Source organism: Stenella coeruleoalba, assembly GCF_951394435.1.
Source record: "Stenella coeruleoalba genome assembly, chromosome: 3".
Taxonomy (NCBI): domain Eukaryota; kingdom Metazoa; phylum Chordata; class Mammalia; order Artiodactyla; family Delphinidae; genus Stenella; species Stenella coeruleoalba.
Window position 1 is genome coordinate 21,782,022 of NC_137148.1, and position 25,673 is coordinate 21,807,694.

General features: G+C 37.7%; 2 long non-coding RNA genes across 2 annotated transcripts in view; one reads left to right on the forward strand and one right to left on the reverse strand.

Annotated features, from left to right (window-relative positions):
• LOC307183967 overlaps window positions 1–16,665 on the reverse strand; it is a 63,690-nt gene extending 47,025 nt beyond the window's left edge. The window contains exon 1 of the long non-coding RNA XR_013827643.1: window positions 16,529–16,665. This is a non-coding gene — a long non-coding RNA (uncharacterized lncRNA). The remainder of the gene's footprint in view (window positions 1–16,528) is intronic.
• A 494-nt stretch (window positions 16,666–17,159) lies between these two features.
• Window positions 17,160–21,206, forward strand: LOC307183966. The gene is made up of 3 exons (XR_013827642.1): window positions 17,160–17,292; window positions 19,864–19,958; window positions 20,081–21,206. It is a non-coding gene; the product is annotated as an uncharacterized lncRNA (long non-coding RNA).
• Window positions 21,207–25,673: the final 4,467 nt, after the last annotated feature.

Genomic DNA, 25,673 nt, shown 5'->3' on the forward strand with positions numbered 1-25,673 from the left:
TTGATTAAAATGAAAAGAAACCAGAGACCACAAATCTCTTTTGCATTTAATGGCAAAACTTGGGAGGAAATAAAATTGTTTACACAATATTGTGAATATAAAAAGTGTCAGATTAATTATTGTGCTTGGTTGCAAAAGTAGGGGAGAATTTAAGAAGATGGTTACATAAGGGTAACTGTAAATGAGATGAATTTCTTGTGTTAAATTTATATATATTCTGTAATTGTGCTAATTAAATTGCATTTAAGATGTTTCTTTCCAGGAAAAAAAAAATAGCTTCCATGTGATATTCTGCAATTAGTTACAAAAACTGTACAGAAAGATCCTATGGAAAACAGCCATCACCTGCAAGGGTAAAATTATTTCAGTGTTTAATTTCAAATTTGCTGCAGTCAATAGTGTTTGCAAGGATGCTTATTAGGGGAAATTTAGGTGAATCATTCAAAGGACATCTCTGCTTTTAATGGATGCCTTATTAAACATAAACTTACATTGATTACTCCACCATAATAAAATTACACATCTTCTCTTTCTAGACAGAAAACATTTAGACACTTGCTTAAGTGCCTCTTGAAAAATAAAAGATAATAAATGGATGCTGGCTAGAAATATGCTTTCAAGTTAAAGATTTTATTTCATTTTAAAGCTTATATTTCCCTATATACCTAGCATCATATTGAGAAATGTCTCCTCTATAGTTGGTTGCTTGAATAAAACTATTATGAATAGATGATGAATTTTTATCAAGTTAGAATTTTTTAACTTCAACTAAAAGAAGCATAGGCTTCATCTCCTTTAATCTGTTATCATATTCAGTTATATAAGGAATTCTTCTAAGATAAACTTTCCCTGATATTGTCAGATATATATTTAATGCATTGCTGTTCATTAACCTAATATTTACATATATATAATATATTTACATATATATTTACATATATAATATATTTACATATTTATATAGATAGATACACATACACATATACATATACATATAGATCTCCTTTTCCTTTGCAGTGGTGTTCTTACCCACTTTGGAGCAGTGTTACATGGGTCTCATATAAGGTGAGTAAATTTCCTGCTCTAGACCCTTGAGTTTCTATAAGACAATATCTGTTTCTTGAAGATTATTAAAACTGGCCTGTAACATTGTTAGGTTTAATACAATTTGTGTGGATCTTTTCTTTCTCCTTACACCGTGTGCAGTGGGTTGAGGAGTGTACGCAAAAATTTATGTCTAATGGTACCTTAGAAAGTGTTTTGTTTGGAAATAGTGTCTTCTGCAGATGTAACTAGTTAAGATAAGATATATTGGGCCAGAGTGGGTCCTAAATTCAATGTCATTGGTGTCCTTATAATTAATATCACTTTAAAAGCATTAGTTTTATGGGATATAAGATTATCAGATAACCCACTATATCCGAATTAGTTTCTAAAATGAAATTCTATAGTATCCATAAAACAAGGTCATTTAAATTAATAAAAGATGTGCCTTTGCTTTTAACTTAAAATATTACCTTATTATAAGAACACTGATTCTATATGTTCATTAACATTTAAGACACATAGCTTAGACAAATTTTAAGCCCTCCAAAAATTTCATATTGATAAAGCTGATGAAAATGAATCAGATTGAAAATGTTAAAATTGATTAGTGGTGGAAAAGCTGTGAATACTGGTCAAGAAAGTTATTATTAAATAAATGTTTATCATCATTTTTGAAAAGATTATCATAACAGTACTTTAAGTTTTGACACCTTCTATCTAGTTTTCTGAAACTATGGCCAACACAATTATACCACTAAGAATATTTTTTTTTAAGTAAGATGAATTTAAATTACCATTCTCTTGTAATGAATGGTGACATCATTACCAGTGACTTAAATTATAACAATCATAAAATGAGTCAAAAATCTTTAAACATGTTGTAGACAAATACAGGTAATTTCATTAATAGTTCTGGTTTTTTTTTTGCGTTACGCGGGCCTCTCACTGTTGTGGCCTCTACCGTTGCGGAGCACAGGCTCCAGATGCGCAGGCTCAGTGGCCATGGCCCACGGGCCCAGCCGCTCCGTGGCATGTGGGATCCTCTCAGACCAGGTCATGAACCCGTGTCTCCTGCATCGGCAGGTGGACTCTCAACCACTGCGCCACCAGGGAAGTCCCATTAATAGGTTTTGATGTATAAAGTTTAATCTAGAGCTGAGAACAATAAAAATTATCAAATAAAACCTAGAATTTTCCTCTAGTCTTTTAAAATATTTTCTAAGTTTTCATAGCTGTTTCAGTGGAAAACATCATGTGAAGTCTTTAATGCATAAAGTTTTCTTCAACTCAAATTTTAGCCTTGTCTTGGAATATAGATGATTTTCTATTAAATGTTAGAATGGGAAAATCAATCCATTTAATATAAGCCACCAAGTAGTCGTTAAATTGAACCTGTCTTTCATTTTATTCTGAGGTCTTAAAGTGACATTTCTTTTATCAATTTATTTTTTTCTTTTAGCAATTTTAGTTCATCTTTCCCCCTTGACTACTTTTAGTTTCTGTCTTTGGAACTTTATCATTGTTACCTTGCTATTCTTCTTTCTGTCTCTATTTCAACTAAGTTTCAGAATCATTTTTAAACTAATATTCTAAATGATGCTTGGAGAAAAAGAATAACACTACAATACAAGAAAACAAAAATATATCTCAATAAAGATTTCTATGTTCCAGCAATACTATTCATCTTTTCAGAACAACATTCTATTGAGGACTCATTCTCTTGAGGGAGCAATTCTAAAGAATTTCTGCTACTCACAAGCCAAGTTCCAATATTTTATTTTATAGCAAGAAATAAAGTTACAAAAAGTCCAAATCAACTTGCATCAGCAAATAAACTACTTGTGATGTGCAAAACATGGCAAGCTAGACTATCTTATCTAAAACTTTTTGTTTAATAAAAGTAAATCCAGATCTAAGTATCTGAGTATTTTTATCTAAGTATAGAAACAACTGTAGCATTTTGAGGAAATATGAATTTTTCACCTTCTTATTAAGCAAATATTAATCTAAAAGGAACAAGTTCAGCATTCTGTGTTTTATACTTTTTCATAATGTTGACCCTGATGAGATTATTTTCTTCTGAAGGTAGGATTTTTAACTATATATGAATATACATAAAGCTTATTATAGTGGGACAAGATCATAGAGATCATACAATTTACATCAGATGTACATCACACATGAATAGGAAAACATGCAATGAACACATGCAAGAAAAATGCTGTGTCCCAAGTGCCACAGAAATCTCTAGCTGTAGAGATTTTGGTGTGTCTTTACTCCTGTACTCATTTACCTCTTATTGTCTCTCATTTTCTTTATTATATAATCTCATATATATTAAAATGATTTTGCTAGGAATTCACAATTAAACAAGACAAGCAAGATTGTCAAAAAGTGTTCTCATGAAGGATACAACCTAATAGAAAAAATATTCATGTTAAAAAATAAGTAATAATATAAGAGTGACTAGTAAAATTAATAAAATAAAAGAGTGATAATTAGGGAGGGGCAGAGAGTTGGGAAACTTTAAACAGGTATTCAAGAAGGATTTTCTTAAAGCTTAGGCATGAATAATTACAGGAGGTAACCATGTAAAATGTGGGGTAAAAGAGAATAAGCAGGGCCCAAAAACTAAGGTGAGAACTGGTTTAACTTAATCTGGGAACACATAGAAGGTAGTGTGGTGTCAACTACAAATTGGCATTTTCCCATTGGCACTTGCCATTTACCTCTACAAGGATTAAGTCATGTGCTGTTGCAGCTGCTGACTTTCAACACCCCCTGAAAGGAGTTCCGGTGAAGAGCAGAAATGAGGCACTCTGTGCTCTGGGAAAAACTGGCAGAACAGGTCTTCAGATAGTCGATATTTTCAGGAGCCAATTTTATGAGCTGAATTCTTGTATCTCCTCATATCTAGAAAAAATCCTTCATGGTGACGTCTGCTTCTCGTGACTAGCAGTAACCTGCACGAGGCTAGCAGAGACCTTCTGTAAAAAAATATGTGCTTGATTGCATGTATTTCTCCTTCACCAAAATCACATATTTACTGACTTTCCCCCCTGCCTCTTTGGAGCAGTGTGTCAGAGCTATCTGAAATGCTGTCTCCCGGGCTGCAGTCCTCATTTTGCCCCAAGTAAAACTTAACTCGCAACTCTCATGTTGTTGTTGTATTTTTTCAAGTCGACAGTGGATAATTCAGAATGGGCAAAGGAGCTGGTGTTAAAGGCGGGTTTAGCATTGCAATGGAGTATGTGGATGGTCTGAGTCAGAAAGGATGAATTGGCATCGATATTTTTGCCTTATAAAGAAAATGGATCATGTCAGATGAAGAATGATACCAAGGAGCAATTAACAAAATTGTATTCATGATCAGGGAGGCTTTGATTGGAGTGACAGTTGTAGATATGAAGAGAAGTGATCAAATTCAGGCCAAATTTTGGAAGTGTAAAACAAAAGCTTTTGGTAAGTGTAAATACATGAAGTTACAGCATAAAAAGCCACAAAGTCAACCCACTTCCTAAATACTCAAGTAGCTTCACCTCCCCCAGTTGCGGTAGGGTGCTGTAGAGGTACAGGCACTAATATGCAACTCTGCTTGGTAGCTACTTTGTACAGAGCTGTGTGTAGCTCCCTTAGCGCTGGTACCCAAGGTCCCAATGCCCCCATCCTGTATGCCAGGTCATTGGAATGCTAACAAAATCCACCGCCTTCACACATCTGTTATGAAAAATGCTGGGTAGCAGTGGGATAGGAAGGCTTTATGGAAGAATAATCTGCAGTATGTCCATGTGATAGGAACCTTCTTTGTGCTTATGTCTCATTATTCCATTGGAGATAAGGGAAAGGAATGAAGTGAAAATGTTTTCTGGTTTGAAGACGGTCCAAGTGGATTGATTAAGATGCAGGAACTAGGAGGACTGTCATCTTTGTAAGAAGGGTTCTATAATCATTTTATTTTATTTTATTTATTATTATTTTTTTTTTGTGGTGCACGGGCCTCTTACCGCTGCAGCCTCTCCCGTTGTGGAGCACAGGCTCCGGATGCGCAGGCTCAGCGGCCACGGCTCACGGGCCCAGCCGCTCCGCGGCATGCGGGATCCTCCCGGACCGGGGCACGAACCCGTGTCCCCCGCATCGGCAGGTGGACTCCCAACCACTGCGCCACCAGGGAAGCCCTCATTTCATTTTTAAAAAAATTATTTTAGGGGCTTCCCTGGTGGCGCAGTGGTTGAGAATCTGCCTGCCGATGCAGAGGACACGGGTTCGAGCCCTGGTCTGGGAAAATCCTACATGCCGCGGAGCAACTAGGCCCGTGTGCCACAACTACTGAGCCTGCGCGTCTGGAGCTTGTGCTCCGTACCGCGATGAAGAGTGGCCCCTGCTCGCCGCAACTAGAGAATGCCCTCGCACAGAAATGAAGACCCAAAACAGCAAAAAATAAATAAAATTTAAAAAAATATATTTTAAGGCTCAAAATAAGCATATAGATTATCTAGTCAATTCCCTCATATTAAAAGTAAAAAAAAAAAAAATATGACCCAGAAACATGAAATGACGACTTCTCCAAGGTCATACAAGTTATTGCCATAGCTGAGACCAGAAGGCAGAATAGCCCTCAGTTTCCACTGACAGCACAATATATTTTAGTTTACCACTTATCTGCCAAGGAAATATATTAGTTAATGAGTGCTTAGAAGTTAACTTCCTGGAAAACATCATAGGATGCCTTTCTTGTGTATACTGATGTTTAATTCAAATCACAAACTGCCTTTGGAATGTAAATTAGTGTGTTCTTCTCAGGTTAAGTGGTAACATTGTGACAGAGAATAATTTAAAATGTAAGCAGTTTTATTAGTTATTATGCACAGTGTAGAACAGAGATACAATCTTGTGGGTATTAACATTTTATCTTTCTCTAAGGGGAAAAATGCCTTGGCATTCTAGGGATCATATGGCATAATAAAACATACCTAGAGTTTGGAGTCAATTAATTATACCTTGGCTCAGCCCCATCTCGGCTACAAAAACTCACAAATGCACTCTATTCCACTGAGCCTCAGTTTCCTTTTTGTGAATTATGAATAAGTTAAAAGAATGTTATTATAAAAATTAAACAAGATAGCTCCTAAGAGAATGTCTGGAGCATAATCTGCACTCATTAAATGTTAGATTTAACCAATATTAAAAGGTAGCATGCTTTTTAATTCCAAAAAGGTTGCTCTTTGCAGGACTCTTAAAATGCCACCTATGTCTTTTCAGGCCTAACTACTCCTACAGTTTCTCTTACAGATATAATTACATGCCATTTTAGAAATATGATTATTAACATTTGAATCACTAGGAGGAATGATAAAAAACATAAGATGTTAGAGTATACTTTTAATGATTGTTCAGCAGTTTTCCTTAGCAGTTTTCATCATTAAACCTTCCCAGGTATTTTATTATCATCTCACACAATTCCCTGAATAACCATATCCATTTTTAATCCACTAATTTATTCTGTGGTTGGTCCTACTGACTAATGTCCCCAGATGTCTTTTAACTGAGTAGCAATACAGTCAGTTATAGTTTCTTTTGACCTTTCGACATTTTAATTTTTTACCTATGCTGATGATGAATATTGGAAGGGTATACATTATGCAAATAGCATTTTAACTAAGTGAACTACTAGGTATAAATTAAAGCAAAAGTCACAATTTCCCTACTAAACTAATACTGAGTGTGTGGTTCCAAGAAGGAGCTCTATTTCTGGAAAAATCTAGACTAGTCTATTCATCTGGGTATCTAACTACAAATATAGAGCTTTCAGATCTATGTCCCCCTCCCACATTCCTATAGAGTTGGCATGGATAATGCTTGGGATTAAGTGTTCGTAATAATAGGAGAGTCTGACAGATGTTTTATTTTCCAAAATACAAAACCACTTCACACTCTATAAGAATACCATGAAAATGCGTGTCATAATAACATACATATGAGAATAATAAGATATTTAGTAAAAATCATGGAACTTATTTTATTCATATTTTACCTATTAATCCATTTTACATATATTTAAGGGACACCTTCCGTCTATCAGGTTTTTTCTAGACACTGGGAATAAAATAATGAAAGAAAAATGAAAAGAAATTCTTTAGCACAGAATCTACTAAGGGACAGATATTAATGAATCACACAAATAAATATAAAATTAAAACTTATTTATAAAGTGCTAAATAGACGCTTGGTGTTATGAAAATGCATCATGAAAAAAATTTATAGTTAGGGAGGTTAGCAAAGGATTATCTAATGAAATGATAGAGCTGAAATTGAAGACAGAATTGAAATTAACATGGCAAATGGAGGAATGAATGGAAATGTTCTAGGCTGAGAGAAGAGAGTATAAGCAAAGCAAAGGCCTTGTGCTAGAGCAAACATGGAGTACATAATATAATAAAATAATTGTGTATCTGGAGCACCACGATCAAGATGGGAATATGTTTAGATGAAGGTAGACAGGTAGGTAGGGTCAGAATATCTAGTCTTGTTTTCTATTTTAATACATTTTGCCTTTTATCTAAGAACAAATGAAAATAATTGAGATACTTTAAGCAGAGGGCAATATAATCAGATCTGAATTTTGATAGGAGGACTCTACTTGTCACATAGGAAATGGCTTTGTTAGAATCAGCTTTGTATATACTGAGATAGACTGAATTATCCCATTGGGTATGTGCAATATTTCCAACTAAGGATTATGGTGGCTAAAAATTGCCAGATAGTAAAGAAGAAAAGCTGATAGATTCAAGGGATATTTAAGTAATAAAATGACTAAAAAATATTGGAAAATGTTGAATTTGGTTCCTAGGTTTTCAAGTTTAAAATTTATAGTGCTGTCATGTATTAAAATAAGGAACCCTACTAGAGTATAAAATTGTGGAAGGAGAGTTCATGGGTTTTATTTCAAACTTGTTCTTTTTAAGGTGAATTGAGACTTCAAAGAAAGCTGTCATAGAGGAATATAAATACATAGGTATGAAGCTCAGAGGACAGAGTTGGGCTAAAAGTATTAATGTGAGAAAAATCTGATAAAAGTGGCAATTGAATTCACTGACATGAATATTTTTTATTGGGGAAAAACTGAAATAAGGAGAATGATGTTCTACAAACAAGATTTGAAGAAATTCAAGAAAGGATGTGGGGCTGGGGGGAGAAGATCAAGAGGCCGGTGTTAAAAAAAAAAAAATCAAAGAAACCAAAAAAGGTGAGGGTTTCAAGAAGACAGTGGTCAGCAATATAAACTGCTGTAGGGTTTAGTGTCATATAAATCACTATTGATCTTAGCAAAATATATTTTAGGGAATGGGATGGGGGAAGTGCAAATTACAGTGAGGTGAAAACTGAGTGATTAAAAAATAGGTATGGCAACCTTTACCAACTGTTTGAAGAAGTTGGCTACATAGGTAAGCATAGACATGTGATTGCTGCATAAGATGCAGAACAGGTTAATTTAGAATTGCTTGTTTTATTCTATAAAACATAAAATATGCAACATCTAATAAAATACATGAGATAAGAATAAGTATGTTAATGAGGTTGAGAAATAGAGATAGAAAAAAACTTCAAAGTGTAGTCTTGCAATAAAACAGGAGGTGGTGATATTATATGAAAAATAATATGTTCAACAAGAAAATTCTAGTAAATGCAGGTAAACACAGGATGGACTTTGCAATGGAATAGTGAGTGTAGAAGGCATTGGCACTTGGTAGGTAAATTATAATGAATAGACATGGCATATTTTTAATTTGCTATATAAGACACTTCAGATTACAAATCAGTTAGTCACATATTCAACCTGAAAAAGTGCAGGGGAGAATCTCTGTATTCAATTCTCCGGAAGTCAAAGACTCACAAGCTAAACTTCACAGTGAGTCTATCACTTCCTGGTTGATATAGAATAAAACTTCCAAAGCATCACGATGCAATTTCAGTCCATGGAGTAACCACTGTTATTTCTTTAATTTTCTATTCTTCTTATTCTTCACAGTTTCCTTGTATTCTAAATGTTCCTAATCTCATTTCTCTCTGCTCTAACCTGCTTTTGAAAGCCATTTCATAACTTTCATAGTATTTGTAAACGTCTAGGACCTATTTTTATTAGTTATTGACTATTACTGAAACTAATTACTATTGTAAAAATAATGCATGATTAGGATGAGTTAAAAACATACACAAAGGCTTCCCTGGTGGCGCAGTGGTTGAGAGTCTGCCTGTCAATGCAAGGGACACGGGTTTGAGCCCTGGTCTGGGAAGATCGCACATGTTGCAGAGCAACTAAGCCCGTGTGCCACAACTACAGAGCCTGTGCTCTAGAGCCTGTGAGTCACAACTACTGAGCCTGCATCCCACAACTACTGAAGCCCGCGCACCTAGAGCCCATGCTCTGCAAGGAGAAGCCACCTCAATGAGAAGCCCACACACCACAACAAAGAGTAGCCCCTGCTCTCTGCAACTAGAGAAAAGCCCACGTGCAGCAGCGAAGACCCAACGCAGCCAAAAATAAATAAATTAAATTAAATTAACTAAAAATAAATAAGTAAACATGTTTTACATGAAGTGTTCAACTTACAGTCTTACAATTCACAAGCAGCATGGTAGTGGATATTTTATTCAACATTTTACTAAGGTATTAGAGATATTCCATTATATTTTATCCCTGATAACTTTCCTCACCTTGAGGTCTGCTCTGTCTGAAATTAACATAGTTACTCCTCTTTCTTTTGATTATTATAAACATGGTACACCTTTATGTATTTATATTATTTTATTTTTTTAGAGTATAGTTATTTACAATGTTGTGTTAGTTTCTGCTGTATAGCAAAGTGAATCAGTTATACATATGTATATATCCGTTCTTTTTTAGATTATTTTCACATATAGGTTGTTACACAGTATTGAGTAGAATTCCCTGTGCTATACAGTAGGTCCTTATTAGTTTCCTATTTTATATATAGTAGTGTGTATATTTCAATCCCAATATCCCTCCCCACTCTTTCCCCCTGGTAACCACAAGTGTGCTTTCTACACCTTTTACCCTATTTCTGTTTTGTAAATATATTTGTATCATTTTTTTAGATTCCACATATAAACGATATCATATATTTGTCTTTCTCTCTCTGACTTACTTCACTTAATATGATAATTTCTAGGTCCATCCAATAGAATTACCACACGATCCAGCAATCCCATTCCTGAGCATATTATCCAGAGAAAACTCTAATTCAAAAAGATACATGCACCCCAATATTCACAGCAGCACTATTTACAATAGCCAAGACATGGAGGCAACCTAAATGTCCATCAACAGATGAATGGATAAAGAAGATGTGGTACTTATGCACAATGGAATATTACTTAGCCATAAAAAAGAACAAAATATTTTACTTTTTAAAAAAATTTCTCTTTATAGGTGTATTTATATTTAAAGTGGGTTTCCTGTAGTCAACATTTAATTGGGTCTTTGTTTTCAATCCGCTCTGACAATCTCTTTTAATTGGTGCATTTAAAACATTGACATTCAAAATGATTATTGGTATAGTTAGATTAATATCTACCATATTTGTTACTCTTTTCTATTTGTTACTCTTGTTCTTTCTTCCTAGTTGTCTTTCACTCTTTCTTCTTTTCTGTGCTGTTAACTGAGCATTCTATATAATTCCGTTATTTTCTATTTTCTTACAGTATCAGTTATACTTCTTTCTACTTTTTTTGACTGGCTGCCCTAGAATTTGCCATATACCTTTATGACTAATCCAAGTCCACTTTCAAGTAACACTGCACTACTTCACAGGAAATGTGAGTACCTTACATAACAAAATAATACCAATTCTTCCCTCCCATCCTTTGTATCATTGTTGTCAATCATTTCACTTATAATTAAGCATGTGTAAGCATATATGTAAGCATGTACATATATAGATAGGCAGATAGATAGATATAGGTATATGTACATATATACATATATATATATGACAAGTGAAATTATAATGAAGTAATTATTGTTCAGGCATACAAAAATGGAGTCAGGCATCCACCGAGGATCTGGCCTCAGACACACCCCTGCACCACTGAGAACTGTATCACACTCAAGGACACCACTAGCCACGTTCAAAACAATTCCTGCAAGCAGCTGCTAGCTGCAACCTTGTAGTTTCAAAGTTCTCCCTGCTTCACAACTCTGTAGTAATTTCAAACCCCAACCAATACTGGCTTAACAAGCACCTTTACTTCTTGCCAGCTCCAGTTCTAATCCTTGACAAACAACTTAATGTAACCTTGCAGTACCCTTTATAAGCCTCCCACATTTTCTAGTTCATGCGAACACAATGCAAGTGTTCTTGAATCTATGTCTCCTAGGCTGCAGTCCTAAAAAACCACAAATAAATGCCTCTTTATTTTAATCAGGTCTGTTTCTGAAATTTATGTATATATCTCCATAAACAAATATATTATTGGTATTATCATTTTTAATGATTTTGAATACCATATACATGTTGGAATATTTCAAATATAAATATATATATATGTATATGTGTATATATAGACACACACACATAATCAACCCAGACCTCTTCTTTGAGATCTAGATTGTATTATTATTTTGAACAAACTATTGTCCGTTAGTTCAATTCAGAATAAAAATAAGAAATTAAAGGTTTTTCTTTTAACTTATTCATTTTTATGTTCTTCCTTTCTTTACGTACATCTGAGTTTCTGAGTTATATTATTTTCTCACTCTCTAAAGAACTTCGTTTAACAATGTTTTGCAGGGCAGTTCTACGGGAAACAAATTACCTCAATGTTTGTCTGAGAAAGTCCTTATTTCTCCTTCACTTTTGAAGGATAATTTCACAAAGTGCAGAATTCTAGGGCGATGTTTTTTTTTTCTATCAACATATTAAATATTTCACTCTACTCTCTTCTTCTTGTATGGTTTTTGAAGAGAAGCAGATGTAATTCTTCTTTGCTCCTTTGTAGGTAAGGTATTCCTCCAGCCTCCAGGCTTCCTTCAGGATTTTTTTCTTTATCTTTGATTTTCTATAGCTTAAAAATGATTATGTCTAGGTGTAGTGTTTTTTTTATTGGTTTGTTTGATTGTTTTTGGAATTTATCCTGCTGGGTGTTCTCTGAGCTTCCTAGATCTCTGGTTTGGTGTCTGATATTAATTTTGGGATATCCTCCATTATTATTCTTTCAAAATATTTCTTCTGTCCCTTTCTCTATTGCTTCTCCTTTTGGTACTCTCATTATGAATATGCTACAACTTCTGTTGTTGTCCCACAGTTCCTGGATATTCTATTCTGGTTTTTTTTTGTTTTTTGCTTGTTTGTTTGTTTTTTCAGTCTGTTCTCTTTGCTTTTCAGGTTTTAAGAATTCTGTTGATATATCCTCCGCCTCAGAGATTCTTTCCACAACTGTGTCCAGTCTACTGAACACCTATCAAAGGCACCCTTTATTTGTGTTACAATGGTTTTGATCTGTAGCATTTTTTTAACGTGTTTTTTTTTTTTAGGATTTTCACCTCTTTGCTTACATGGCCCATTTGTTCTTGTATGCTGTCTACTTCCTCCATCGGGGCACTTAGCATATTAATCATAGTTGTTTTAAATACCCAGTCTGATAATTCTAACAACCCTGCCATGTCTGGTTCTGATGCTTGCTCTGTTTTTCCAAATTGTACCTTTTACCTTTTGGTAATACTTTTATTTTTTTCTTGATAACCAGACACGATGTACTACATAAAATGAACTGCTGCAAATAAGCCTTTAGTAATGTGGTGGTGAGGCATGGGAGGAGGGGAAACTTTCTATAGTCCTATGATGAGGTCTCCTTTTTTTTTTTTTTTTTTTTTGCGGTACGCGGGCCTCTCACTGCTGTGGCCTCTCCCCTTGTGAAGCACAGGCTCAGCGGCCATGGCTCACGGGCCTAGCCGCTCCGTGCATGTGGGATCTTCCCGGACCGGGTCATGAACCCGTGTCCCCTGCATTGGCAGGCGGACTCTCAACCACTGCGCCACCAGGGAAGCCCTAGGTCTCACTTTTTTTAGTGAGTCTATGCCTATGGACTGTGAACTCCACAAGTGATTTTATTTTTCTTCTCCCTTCTTAGGTGGGACAGGATGGCTAGAGGCAGCTGAAGTTGCATACTTCCCTTCTATATGGAAGGCTGGCAGTGACTGGAGCTGGCTGTTTCCTTTCCCCCAGGTGAATTAGGCTCTGATAAAACCCAGAAGGTTAGGCTTCTGGTTAACTAGTTTCCCCTGAGGACAAGCTTGTTAAGAAGAGCTGAATGCTCTGGCTTATTTCAAAATGGTTCCTGTTCCCCTCCCCCTTCTTAGTAATTAGGAGGGAACATTTCTCTAATATTTGCTGTGGGAACCTGGTCAAGCTCCTGGAGGTAAGTCTCAGAAAAGTTTCTGGGTCCCCCTGAAGTTTTTAACTCTCAGACTTGTACATTGAGATGCTAGCAATTCAGCAATTACAGTTCAGGTGTTCCTACTCTGGTACTCCTAAACATGAGTTCATACTAATGACTTCAACTCTAATCCATTACCAACCAAATGAATCACTCTAGCATCCCCCCTTGCTTATATATAAATTTCCACCACAGGAGTGAGAAACATGGCTTCCATTATTCACCAGCCACTTATTTAATTTCAGCATACATGTATAGCAGCATAAGAAATGCTGACCCATACTCCACGGGAAGCAACTTTATCAACTAGATAGAATGATGATGGGAAGTTTCTTTTTGTTCTTAGTCCAAAAGATTCCATTTATTTCCAAAGTTACTTAGGTCAGCACCTTTTTCTCCAAACCCAGGCAATGAAGTTGTTTCATACATTTATCATACAGGTAGATTCTCAGACTCTACTTTCTGTTACCGACCCTTTAAAGTCAGGCTCCAAAAAGGGTTCTCCTGCCCAGTGTCACTCATGTCAATAGAAGGAGTTTGGTTCAGAAGCAAAGGAAAGTTTTATCCTTTGATTAAAGAATGGAGAGGTGCGAGCTCTTGCTCTAGAGTACACACTTTCACCAACAGGCCATTGGCAGGGTTGCTTTATAGGGTTCTTGTCAATGGGGAGGGAGGGGCTCAGTTCTTACCGGTCAACATCTTGAATTGAGGTGTTGTGTGCAGCTCTTCTACACACAGTCTGCCAAGTTGGTGTGTTGGGTGCAGTGGTTCTGCACTGGGAACTCTAATCCTACATGTTAGGTGCAAGGTCTCTGCACAGAGCCCCCTATAATAGGCAAGTGAATCTAGACTAAGCACAAAAGAAGAGATTAGACCTTATCACCTACCATCTTATTTTTCCCCCCAGGGACCCCAGTGGGCTTTGCCACTAACACATCCCTCCTCTGTCTTTTGTCCTGCTCCTAATTCTTTACCCTGCTGAGGGGCAATTGTCTTTCTTCTGTAACTGCTTTCTGACAAATTTGGATGTTGTCATAACACAACGTCCAAAGATGTTGAGGAGAACTTTTCCCTAGCTACCTTTAGATATTTTGATTGTCATCAGGCCTTAGCCCAAACTGCTCATATCCCTGAGTGACCACCATTTGAAGTTTTATGGATTCCCAAATATTAGCCAGAGAACAATGGTTATTAAGGAGCTCAGAAAAGGTAGAAACCAAGCAGCGCTGGGGAGGGCCTGTTTTATCCCATTGCGAATTTGTTCGGCCAGATGAGGCTGGGCTGGCTTCTGTTACTTGAGTTGCTTTTCCTAGTAGCCTGTCTGCACTTTCCTCAGTCAGGCCACCTGCACTGACATGAAAGCAACATGACACACTGGCCAGCCCACAAACCTCTCCTTGATCGGCTAATAGATAATCTAGGGCAATTCTAAACATTAGGATGCCCAGCCCCTCCCTCACTGAGTTTAGGGGCTTACCCAAGAACATGTACCCTCTTTGCAAATACATGGGCCTTGTACCATTGGCTTGAGTCCTCAATGGGTTGGTGCTCTGGTTTTTCATTCATGTAAGTATATTTAGAGTCCTATTGGGGCGCTCGTGTGCCAAACTCAACTGTGTCTTCCCTCATTGGACTACCTTATTCACATATTGTTGGTGCTGTTGGTCCATAAGTGTCACAACTGGGACCAGCAATTTGTTTACAGTTTATCACCTGCTGGGAGGAGGTGGTATTTCCTCTTAAATATGTCTGATGGTGGTGCTTCCTCCTTGGTTATTGGGGTTGACTTGAAAAATTACTGGTTTTAGAATCACTCTTTCGGCAGTTGTTTCCTTTTATTACCTCTGCATTCCCCCTTTTGGTTACCACTACAATGAATCACTGCCCCCTGTTTTAGAAGCAGTCTTCAATATGCTTAAGCCATGTTTCACCTGTTTACTCTCTGCAGCAAGCATACCTCTTTCCTTCCAAATAGCCCCGCGCGCGCGTGCGTGCGTGCGTGTGTGTGTGTGTGTGTGTGTGTGTGTAGGATGGCATATGCATACTGGGAATCTGTATAAACATTTAGTACCTTTCCTGTCCTGAGCTCTAAGGCTTGGGTGAGGGTTATCAGCTCCCAGAAGCCCCTGGGGGTATCTTCTTGCTTCTACGACTTGAGTCTGGGAACTTACTGAGGGAGCTTACTGAGTAGCCCACCAACCTTTTTCCTTTCCTCGTAAAACTACTCCTATCTATAAGCCATTCCTCTTCAGTGTTCAGGAGAGGCTCAATTCCTGGGTCAGGGCAACTGTAATAGACTGTGTCTATTGTTTCTATACAATCATGTACCAAGGGCCCTGTTTCTGTAGGTAGTACAGTGGCAGAATTTTGTGCGAGACACTTCTTTATAGTAACCACTGGGTTTCTAGTTTCTAAGTTTACACCTAACGTCGGAGGCACTTTGGGAAATGACCCAAATAAGAATTCCAGGGTTTCCCTGGTGGCGCAGTGGTTGAGAGTCCGCCTGCAGATGCAGGCGACAGGGGTTCGTGCCCCGATCCGGGAAGATCCCACATGCCGCGGAGCGGCTGCACCCGTGAGCCATGGCCGCTGAGCCTGCGCGTCCGGAGCCTGTGCTCCGCAACGGGAGAGGCCGCAACGGTAAGAGGCCCGCGCACCACAAAAAAAAAAAAAGAATTCCAGTTCGGAAATTTGGAACCAGCACCAAACTGTTAATACATTCCTCAAAAGGCCAAAATAAGAGGGGTCCAAATGGCATGGACTCTGATTTAACTGGGGGTCCCCCTTGAATGCGTAATGGCCCGTTAGTCCCTCCTCAGTCAGAACGTCTCACAGGAGGCTAGACGCGACCGCCTCGGGCCAGAGCAGCTTAGCCATGCTAGTTCCCGACCAACCTGGTCTCATGCGGGGGTCACAGCTCTCTGAGGTGGGGGTCTTCTCTTTCCCCCTTTTACCCAAACAGGAGGAGTTTTCAGACTTCCAGCCGGGTGAGAGCTAAAAGCACGCAGGATTCCCATGGGGTACTCACCAGATCACCGGGGCAGCTGGTATTCTGTGCTGATCCTGGAGGAGACCTGGGAGAACCTTGGTGGATGAAGAATCACCTAAAGTTCGCTTCACAAGCAGAGGGGGAGGAGAGGTGGGGTGGCGGGTGTTTCCTGTTCTCGCCAGCAGCTCACGAGGTTTCCAGATAATAGGGTTCCTGGTCTCGAGAGCAACTCACAGTGTTCCCCAGCCCACTTCAGAGAAATTAGCTCTGACCAGAAGAGGTCAGTCCCAGGTCGGGTCGCATACCTACAGTGGGACCCTTTCATACTCGGGTATCCCCGGTGCCTTTTCCTGACCCCGAATTCAGCGTCCTCACTCATTTTGTCGGGCGGTCCTCACTACCTGTTTCCGGGTACCGCCTCCTGGCTCACGGGGCTGCTCGTTTCCTTACCAAACCGGAAGTGACAACGGAAAAATCTGCTGTTGACTCCAGGAAGTCGGCAAACAGGGGAAAAAGCCCTGGAGCAGCTGCTGCTGCCTTGTACAGGGGTCAGGAGGGCAGCACGGCTGGCGAGACAGTGGGCAGACTGCCGCGGCCCCCTCTTGTCCACAGGACCCCACCGTCACCGGGCGTCCAGCACCAAGGGGAGGGCAGCCAGGGACAGCGGGCAGACATGCGTGAGTGTCAGTCTCTGATGCCCAGCGATGCCACCGTCGTACCCCATCACAGTGTCCTCAGAGGCCAGAGGCAGTCATCTTCACGCCAACCTCCCAAAGCCTCTGCCATCTTCCCCTTGGAGCCAGGTAAGCCCAGAGCATAGTGAGTGGATGGATGCAGGCGAAAAGACCCTGGCTGGTCCCGAACAAGGAGCCTCCTGCCCAGTCTGGTTCAAAAGCAAAGGAAAGTTTTATTCTTTGATAAAAGAATGGAGAGGGATGAGCTTGTACTCTAGAGCACAAACTCCCAGATGCACAGGCCATTGTGCTGCTCGCAGGCTCCAGATTGCAGTGTCGCACGCAGTGCCTCTGCAAGAGGCCCGCTGAGCTGAGGCGCGGGTGCGGCCGTTTTGCACTGGGAACTCTGGTCTGAAGTGCCGGGGGCAGCGCCTCTGCACGTGACACCCCACCATCAATTGAAACGAGTAAGCACAAAGGAAAAAAAAAAGTTTAGACTTTATTACCCAGATTCTATTTTCAGTTCCCGGGAATTGTTAATGGGCTTTCCCAGTGACGATGTTCCCAAGGGAGTGGTTCCCCATAGGGAAAGGGTTGGATTACTGGAGGAGCTGGTGTTAGTAGAATTGGGTTTGTCCATAAACCAAGTATCCCCTGCCCATCATGGTGCAGTTCTGAACAGAGGAAACACATTTCCTGGAGTAGAGAAAATTTTCATCCCCACTGGTGAATGTTCTCAGTTGCCCATTTCATACACTCTGCTTTTGTCTTGACCAAACAATTAGTCTGGCTTTTCTCCTCCCTACAAGTTCCTGAATTTTAACTTCTCTCAAGTCTGAGCAGGAGCTGAAAGAGTGGATCATGCCCCTTGTCAGCTCTTCCTGGGAACTGGCTGGCTGCAGGGAGACACTGTTCCTGTCAGACTCCACTAATCATTTTCCCTTGCGTTTGCAAATTTCCCTTATAAGTTCTTGCTGACCTTTGTTACCCCTCCTTTAGTCTGCAGAGGGAGGAGGGAGTTCTTGCAGTCCTGATGCTTCAGTCTGAAGTGTGGGGTGCAGCATCTCTGTACACAGTGTGCCGTCACTGTCTTGAATTGCAGTCCTGAGCAGTGTTTCTACACAAGGTCCCGCCAAGTTGGGGTGTTGGGCGAGCACAATGATTCTGTGCTGGGAACTCTATTCCTACATGTTAGGTGCAAGACCTCCCCCTGTAGGCTAGCAAAACTAGACCAAGCACAAAAGAAGAGATTAGACCTTACATTATCTCCTAGATTCCACCTTATTTTTCTGGAGGACCTTTCTTGTGTTTTAAAATTAGGCTGTTTTATTTTCTTATCATGAGATTGAAAAGTTCTTTAGAAGCTTTGAATACAAGTTTTTTATCAGATAAGGGCTTTGCAAGTTTTGTCTTACATGGGTTTTGTTTTTCCTTCTTTTAATAGTGTTTGTCACAGAGTAGATTTTAAATTAATAAAATTTAATTTTTCTGTTTTTATTTTTTTCATAGATCATGATTATTGTGTTGTGTCTAAAAGCTTATTTGCAAACCTAAGGTCAACCAAATTTTCTACTATGTTTTCTTCTAGAATTTTGATAATTTTGCATTTTACATTTAGGTTTATGATTCATCTTGAGGTAATTTTTGTAAGATTTGTAAATTCTTTGTCAAGATTAACATCTTTTTTGCATTTTGTTGTACAATTTTTCCAGCCATTTGTTGAATAGACTGTTTTTTTCCCCATTCTCTTTGTGCCTTAGTCAAAAATTTGTAGAATATATTTGTAGAGACTTATTTCTGGGCTTTCTTTTCTTTCCCTTTAATCTAGATGTCCATTTTTTGCCAAGACCCCACTGTCTCTATTATTGTTGCTTTATAGTTAATTTTGATGTTGGGTAGTGTCAGTCCTCCAACTTTGTTGTTCTTTTTCATTGTTATTATCACTATTCCACATCTCTTTTCTTTGCATATAAACTTCAGACTAAGTTTCTATCATGAACCTCAAGACACTTCCAGACTCTAGTGATTACTCAATTCCAAGTCAACTTCAAAGTTTTCAAGTAATTGTTACACTAGCACCGCACTCTCATCACCAAAATCTTTATTAGTATCCTAGGTATGCCGTAACGAGTGATAATTCAGGTGGCTTTAAACAACAGAAATTTATTTGTTCTTTCAGTTTTGTAACCTAGAAGTCCAAACTAAAGTTGTTGAAAAGGCCATTCTCTCTGAAGGCTCTAGTGAAGTATCTTTCTTTGCCTTTCTCTGGCTTCTTGTGGTTGCCAGAAACCACTGGTATTCCTTGGCTTGCAGGTGTATCACTCCAATATCTGCCTTCATTGTCACACGGTATTATTTCTGTGTGTCTCTATGTTCAAATTTCCCTGTTCTTATGAAGGCACCAGTCATTGGATTAGGGCCCACTGTAATATAGTATGACCTCATATTAACTTGATTACACTGGCAAAGACCCTATTTACAGATGAGGTCATATTCCCGGGTACCAGGAGTTAGAAATTCAACATATATTTGGGAGATACAATTCAAGTCACAACATTGGTTAAAGAAATTGATGTAAGTAAACCTTTCATGTGAAACTTTATGTTAATCTAGTGAACATTGGGATGTTTTTAATGTTTGCTGTACCTTTAAATGCAAAGGGCTTCAAAATTCTCAGGTGTTCTTGTTTTGTCTTCCCAGGTGTGTCCGTTTCCCTAAGACAGCCTCTTAAATAGAGGCTGACGCCCTGCAGCTCTTTCAGCTTTCCTCCATTGTTGAGCCCTGATGGTGTGGCGGTAAGTAGATGCAGAGGAAAAAAACCTTCTATGGTTTTATGATTAAGTTTCAGTATTTTGGTGAGCCTGTATTTCTGGACTGCAAACTTCAAGGTGTCTGTTCATCCTCTCTCCTTCTATAGGTGAAAAAGAAAGGCTAGAAGAAGGTGGAATCAGGGAGATGCCCTTCCACCAGGGAACTAAGGCTCTTGAGAAGTCTGTTTTGCTGGAAAGTAAGCCTGTGTTATGGAAAACACTTTCAGCATATTTCAAAATGGTTACTTTCCTCTCTTCCTGCCAGAGGTATGAGGTGAGTTTTTTCTTGTTCTTGATTTTTAAAGTTTAGAACCTTGTGGGGTTGTTATAGGAAAAACACACAGAAGCATGGGGTTCCCCTAAAACTGCAAACCAAACCTCATGAGATTCACACTATTTTACACACATCCTCCAGCAGTTTGTCAAAATTAACATTTATGTATTCCAACCAGTTTATGGCTCCAGCAATTTCTGCTCCAGGTGAGCTTTATCTGCAATATTTTGTGTTTGCCTATCTCTCCAGATTTCAATGTCAGTTTGGCCTATGCTCTCCTTTCTCTGATGGATTCAAGAAAAGTTATTCTCAGTTTGTTCAGAATTTTTCGTGTTGTAAGAATGGGATTGAGAACACTCAAGTCAGGGACAAAACTACAATCCTGTTTTGGAAAGATAGTTTTGCCGTTTATAAGATTATTGGTTGACCAATACTTTAAGACTCTGACTCTGTCTTTGCATTGCCCTCTGAACTGCATTGTTTCTGTTGAGTAGTCAGCCTTTATTTACATTGGATGTTTGTATGTTATGAGTAGCTTTACTCTGCTCCTTTCAAGATTTCATTGTATTTGGCTCTCAGCATTTTTACTGTAACATATCTGGGTAATATGTTGGCTTTTATCATGATTTTTCTGCTTCTATTATTGTTACATTGATTGAGTTCTGAATATTATTCTAATAGACATTCCTGGTATGAAAGCAACTTACCTTTGATTTATCTTTTTATGTATTGTTGGATTTGACCTTCCAATATATTATGTTTTTGCATCTATATTCAGGAGATAACTTTCTTTTCCTGTACTGTCCTTGGTAGTGGTTTTTACTATGTAGGTTACTCTGGACTCATAAAAATATTGGGGATTTTTCCTTTATTCATATTGAGAGTTTATGTAAATTTGTTTATTCGTTAAATGTTTCAAATGTTTCATTAGTGAAGCTGTAAAGTTGTGTAGGTTTTTTTGGGGTGTGAGTGATTTTTAACAATTACTGTGAATCACAAAATTATTCATTCAGTCTTATTTAGTTGTGCTTTTGAAGAATTTTTATTTAAATCCAATTTTATGTTTTAGAGTAAAGCTGTTGCTGATATCCACTTAATTTTTTTTCTCCATTATATTAGCTCATTAATTTTCTGCTGTTGTCCTTATTTAGTTCCTCATATTTCCTTTTAGTTTGATTTGTATTTTCCCCTAAACTTTAATATGAAGAATATATCACATATTCTCAGACTTATCCCTTTTCTTTCATATATCTAAACATAAATTTCCCTCTGAGCTTTTAGACTCAGATACATGTTTTGAAATATAACACTTGTTTCTCTGTTTTATGAATTCTCTTGATTTATGTAATATTTAGAATTATATTTTAACTCTAAGTGATGTGGAGGGGGTAGCTCCAGACTTCGCTCCTTCTAAAATAATGGCTAGAACTCCACAGTCACAGAACCAATGTGACTGTTTTGCCTGCTGCTTTTTCTGTCTTGTTAATGCAGTTGAGTGTGGGAAATAACCACCAGCTGTATCCACAGCTTCAAAGTGTTTTACAGTTGAGCTGGAATATCATTATTTTACCCTGGCCCAGTTACAACTAGATTGCATTCAGGTGCCACTGGTTCCACATATAGCAACGCTCCCTGTTGTCCCTCACGATAAAACATCAATAACTGCAATACTACCCTATACTCCAAGGGTCCTTGTCACCCAACATACCAGCATCAATGGGGTCTTATCACCACTGAACCATAGATGGAGGTCATATTCTAAAATTCCATCCTGAAGTTCTTTCTAGGACTACCGATGGTACTGATTGTATTACTGTATTAGCTTTGGCTTCTCCAAGAAAGAGCTTGAGGCAAGATTTGAGTGTATATATTTTAATGTGGAAAATATTCTATGATGAGGTTGGCTAGTTGCTCATAATCAAGCTAGAGAAAATAAGGAAAGAAAGAGATGATCAATGGGCTTCAAAACAATCGGGCAGCTTAAGTTACACATAAATGACTTGAGAGCTTTTATATCTGCTGTCAAATAAATCCTATGTCCTAGAGCTGCAGGGCCATGCTTTCTGAAAGTCAAGTTCTGTGAGAAGCTAAATTACAACACAGATTGAATTCTCAACTTAGCAGTGAAACTTCTGTTAAAGTTAGGGCACTTATGGGGGGAAAATGGCATCCTGAAAAGTGAAATGGGAACCTATGGTTAGATCCTGATGAACCTAGGGACATTGATCTAGATGTTACCAAGTTGTCTTCGCCTATAGAAATGGCTCTTCCACCACTGGCTATGGAGTTTAACCCTTCTTTTCCCAAAGAACCTGTGATGATCTCCACTGAATTAGCTGCCCTTCAAGAAACTGATAATCCTCTTCAGAACCTACCCCAATCACCCTTCTTTGTTTCTAGACCAGTAACAAATCCCATTAACAAATCCTAAAAGGCCATACAGGGGAAGGAACAAAGTGTTAGCCACAGTGTTGTACTATATACCAAGAGAACTTCATGGTTTTTCAAATTTTGATACCAAAATTGGTATAATATCCAAGTAATATATAGAAAGAAAGTAACCAACAATTATGTCTAAGCACATATGCTAATTAAAAACATAAACTGACAATTTAGAGGATGATTTCCCGTCACACTGAAATCTGAAGCAATGTATATTAAAATAACTTCCTAACTTCCTTAAAGACATTACATGTAGCATTATCTACAATTTCTAATAGGCAAAAGGAATACAAAAATATACTGTTGATTTATTTTTATGTTATTAAATTACTCAAGCTATTTCTATTTTCAAAACAAGTTTTCCCTTTGTGCAGATATGTGTTTAATCCCTTAAGCAAATTAGTGAAATCTTTATAAATCAGTTTTGCCTGTGTTTTCTAATGTACTGTAAAGAGTTTTACCTAATTGCCTATTAATATTTAAATAACATAAAACTCATGAAAAAATTTAGAAACAGCCTTTTAGTGTGTTAGATTTGTCAGAACTGACAGAAATGTTTAACTATAATAGTTTAATAAATTGTTATGTATTGATTCATATCCTGGATTGATTCATATCCTTTCTCTTTAGTTATAGATGTGATAATGAACAATAAACTCTGGTAGGAAAAAATGTAAATGTTTAAGTTATGTGTTATTTAGTACATCTTTACTAGGCAGAAGAGGTTTTTGGGTTTTGTTTTGTTTTCATTGTTTTAAATTTTTGGTTGCACCGTGCAGCATGCAGGATCTTAATTCTCCAACCAGGGATGGAACCCATGCCCCCTGCAGTGGAAGCACAAAGTCTTAACCACTGACCACTAGGGAAGTCCCTGGAGGAGGTTTTTTGATACACCTCCTCCCCCTAAGTAAAGAAAGAAATCTACCAGTGTTTTCTGTAGAATAAATTTAAAAATATATTCAGTATGGATTTACTTCTAAAATAAACTGTTTATCTTTTCTGTTGAAGAAAAAATGTAGGAAGATAGGCTCATTTCATTCGTTACTAAGGAAAATTTATAAAAGTGTATATATGCAAAGTTCCTTTAGTTTTTAACTAAAAATGTGTCTATCACATTTAGATGACTAATAACATTTTCTGTGTCCAAAATTAGTTGATATCAATGAGATTCATCTTTCCTGCAGTATAATGTGAATCATTCTTTTGGTTCACCTGATTCTAAAGGAACAAATGGTGAAAATAGATTCTTTTTCATTCATCTATATTATTATTATCTTTTTTGATGTTGGGGGTAGGAGTTTATTAATTAATTAATTTATTTTTTGCTGTGTTGGGTCTTCGTTTCTGTGCGAGGGCTTTCTCTAGTTGTGGCAAGCCGGGGCCACTCTTCATCGTGGTGCGCGGGCCTCTCACTATCGCGGCCTCTCTTGTTGCGGAGCACAGGCTCCAGACGCGCAGGCTCAGTAGTTGTGGCTCACGGGCCCAGCTGCCCCGCGGCATGTGGGATCTTCCCAGACCAGGGCTTGAACCCATGTCCCCTGCATTAGCAGGCAGATTCTCAACCACTGCGCCACCAGGGAAGCCCCCATCTATATTATTGATGTACAGATTATTTATTGGTCTATTATGAACTGTATTCTCACAAAAATCTCCAGTGCCAGCAACATTTTGATTCCATTGATTTGGTTCCATTTGCCTAGATAAACTTATGTTTACTTATACTTTCCATTAGAAAGTTGACACACTGACCTAGAATGAAATGGCTCTTTGCTATGGAGTTTAGAACCTTTAATGTTTGATCAAGGGCCATCTTAGCACACTCAAACTTCTAGATGTGTTTCAGAAGGACTGAGTGGCAAAGATAAAACTTAACATCATCTTCTAATTGAAGATATTAAATGCAACAGCTAGATATTCAGTAGTGTGTTGCTGTGTTCAACATACATATTAATGTATAAAATGTGTATTAACGCAAAATTTCATGGAGTTTGCTTTTTTAAAGACTCTGGAAACTTAACTTTTCCTCTGTATTGATGTAAAAATGAGTTATCATAATTTTTAAATGACATAAGTTTAAAATTTCCAATAAATATTAGAAGTAACACTTTTATCTAGTTCTCTGAACCCTTTACAAAATATGTATAACAAATGTAACATCTTGGTAGATTATGGAGTAGAGGTTTAGAGATGATGTTTTATTCCCTTAAGGCCACAAAGCTGATAAATGGTGAAAGCAGAATTTATACTCAAGTTTTTTGTGATATCATGGAATAAATTCTTACATATTATTGGATTCTTTTTTAGTATAAACATAAATAGTTTATAAACTGATTTCTTAAATATTAAACAACAACTAAATGTACTGTTGGCTGGGAGAGAGTGAAGGAAAGAATGAATGAACAACTGCATGGTTCCCTCTCTTCTTCTTGCCCCCCCATGCATGCAAGCACAGACACACATGCTTGCACACACACACTGTCTCTGACACTTAAGTGTTAATTTTAGTATTTGTTTTGCTCTGTCTCACATGAAAAATATGTATGTGGGGGGAGAAATCAGATATGAAAAACAAAGGGGAAAGAATGTATCCATAAAAATTACTTGGATAAATCCCAAAAAAGCACAAAACTACTTTTGAATTTAACATTAAATGTGTGGAAATTAATGAAACAATCAGGCAGGTGAGTAATGAGGTTTGATTTCTACAAGGAAATCACCCTTCCTTTAGTTTAATTCCAAATAGTAGCATTGTTATGTGCCAATATGAAGAGAAGATTAGGACACAAATTATGTGCAAATTCTGTTCTTTGGGGTACAGTGTGCTGTAAATAAGACATAGAAACACCAAAATGCTGTGTTCTGTGGAAGCATATCTTGAAGAAATAAGAAATTCAGTGGTTATTATGTTTAATTTAGACGATATTAACATTAAAAAGCAATTTTTTAAAAAGGTAGACTATCTTAAGGAGCATAAAAATTAAATA